Genomic DNA, 3196 nt, shown 5'->3' with positions numbered 1-3196 from the left:
AGCATTTGTCAATTGACAAGTCATCTTGGCGCTCTATATCCATCAGCGCATCTACCTATAACTATTCAGCATCCGGGCAAATAAAGCCTGGACATTTTACTATGGGATTCAACATGATATCCCAATCAATGGCTAATTACTCACAGTAAATGAGAATTCAAGCCAAGTATCGAGAATCTTCCTGACAAGCTGCACCTGCGTTGTCCGGAGGACATTGATAACCAGAAAAATGGGAAGAAGAAAGAAAAATATCCTATTTCTCTCAGAGCAATAAAATTTCCAGCTGAAGATTTGAGACTACTGATGTTGGTCAGGTAAACATTATGACATATACAGTTTCTTTTTTCTCTTACGCTATAAATGGGCACATATAAGAAAAGATAGTTTTGTATTAAGACTCTTTAATAAACGTATTAAATAAAAATATCATTATTAAAACAAAATTATTGTTAATACAAGAAGAATTATTGTTATTGTGAGAAAAGTTCTTGTTATTACGAGAAAATTTAAAAGAATAAGAAAGAAAAATATATATCTAAAAATGTAAAAGAAGGACGAAGGAAAGAAGGAAGAGGTTTTGATGGTCGCCTTTTCTTTCCTCCTTCTTAATAAGCAAATCAGCATGCACAAAACTACATGCAATTTACAATACTTTAGTTACCCGCGCAAGGAAGGAATCTATTTCCTTTTTTCTGTAAATGTTGGATTTTTCCCCAACATTTGTCTAAGGCCGGGTTTGTTACGTCCTGGCGATTCCACGATTCTTTCCTTCCGCGAAGTGTCGGCAATGATCGTCGATTGGTGAGACAAACAAACCGCTCAGTAAACAGACCAACGTAAAAGATCGATGATGAAAACATGCCGGTCTCCTCAAGGTAATATAAAATTTTCTAACGAAATACCCAACAAACACAGCTGCATCTATAATAATATAATTTTCCAACAAATATTCAATAAACACAGCTGCATCAATAGCAATGAAATTATCATAGAAGAATAGGATCTTTTTCCTAATCTGAACACGTGCAAGGAATCTTCAAACGAATATCAAACTCACCAATGGACGATCACACAAGTAAAACGTGAAAAGTAGGAGAAACACTCCGCCTAACGAGGACACTGGCATATTTTTAATTTGCTAAGATTGAAAAATCCCCACTTCTGCGCAAATTCAATTCGTCGAAGTTTTGGGTAGTGAGAACCAGATCTGGGAAAATATATATATATCGGCCCATGAATCAAGTCCATCGCAGGACTCGGAAGGCGTTGACGCGACCGTTCGCGAATCTTATCGTCAAATTAAAAAGATTTAGGAATAAGGCTGACTCACTACACCCAAGCTCACAATCCAGCAAGGTCGTCATTTTAAAATTGAATAAATTTATATTTGTTAATTAAAAATCAAAATAACTCATTATTAATCCCCACTCATTTCTTTAGCGAAAGATCGCACTTGGTCCCATTCCGCGTAAAAGAGATTAAATTCTCTGACCGAAAAGGGACCGCCGAACGAACTTCAGAAAACAGTGTAATAGCGACTCAGTCGTTTACCTGCTTTTCGGACCTGTCAGTTCGTTCGACCCGATTCCAAACGCCACGAGACGTTTGACTTTGGGATAATAAAAGAAAGTTGTTGCGCCCTTCCGTCGACTCATCCTTCCCCGAGTCTAAACGTAACAGAAGAAAAGATCGAAACAAAAATTTTCACAAGCTTGGCTTACTGACGATCGCTATAAATCTTGGATACGTCAAGTGTCATCAGACGATACTTTATTTTATTGTAATATATGTAAAAAAAATTTTTTATGTTCATCGCATGTTTCCAGACATGCGGATTCTGCGTGTCACAACAATAATATTAAAGAAAATGTATTATGCACCGATAGTGCAAATTTACAAGAAAAGAAAAATCAGTATAAAAGAACATTTAGACCACAATGTCTGGATATAGAAGATTTTAAATTATGGTTACGCGAAGTACCAAATAACGCCAGCTCATTCTCTTGTTTGATTTGTGATAGATCAATTGCTGGCGGTTTATCACAATCATATCGACACGCAGAATCCAAAATGCACAACAAAAAATCCGAAAAAAGTAACATAGAAGCGAACAAATCGAACACAAATTTAAATACGCAAACTGATGAATCGCTTTTGACGTTTGATGAGCGAAAAAAATCAGCGGAAATACGTTATGCCGCATTAATTAACGAAAAAAATATTCCTCATCAAACAGCAAAAGAGATTCTCAGTCTTTTTCAAGACATAGGAAAAGATCCTAATGTCTTGAAAAGCATGAATATGGATCGAACAAAATGCAAACATATTATTTCAAAGGTTTTATGTTCGGTTGAGACAGAACGTGTTGTAAATAACATCCAAAATACGAGATTTTCTATTTTTATTGAAACATCTGATTTTCTATTCTATGAAACATCTGATATAACCAATGAAAAATCGATGATGTTTCTCGTTTGATGTGTTGATCGCTCGCAATTAGTAAAGTTAATTGACGTTGGTGCAAAAGATTGTAGTGCAGAAAAATTATTCAATGCATTTGAAATTGAAATGTGTAAACTACAGATCCCATTTTTAAATATTATTGCTCTCTCATGTGACAATGCATCTGTCATGATAGGAAAACATTTGCTTTTTAAAAAAAAATTGGTATCAAAATGGAAAAATTTATTAACATTTTCATGTCCTTGCCATTCCGCCGCATTGGTTGCGCACGCTGCATGCGCTGAAATATCTGATTTTTGTGAAGAATTCTTAAGAAAAATTGCAAGTTATCTTAACAGTAGTCCAAAACGTTTAACTATTTTTAATGAATTTTGTGAATATTTTCAAGATACAAATTACAAAATTTTGAAGTTATGCGATACTCGGTGGCTTTCACGTTATTCATATATTGACAGGCTTCTTGAATCATGGGATTCAATAAAATATTTTCTTAATGAAATGGTCGTCAGCGAAAAAACAATACCCGGAAAACATTTATTGTCTTTAATAGAAAATGTAAATATAAAACCGTATTTTCTATTTCTAAAATATGTTTTAAATTTTTTTAATTCGTTTAATGCTTTTTTTCAAGCTCATGAAACAAGGATTCATTTATTACAACCTAAATCCATTAATTTTCTAATGCAAATATCTGAAAACTTTTTGAAACCAGATTCATTAAAACATTTGCTTA

Source organism: Formica exsecta, unplaced genomic scaffold (genome assembly GCF_003651465.1).
Source record: "Formica exsecta isolate Colony F162 unplaced genomic scaffold, ASM365146v1 scaffold957, whole genome shotgun sequence".
In the NCBI taxonomy this organism is placed as follows: Eukaryota; Metazoa; Arthropoda; class Insecta; order Hymenoptera; family Formicidae; genus Formica; species Formica exsecta.
The sequence above is the reverse complement of the archived record's forward strand: the minus strand, read 5'-3'. Positions refer to the sequence as shown.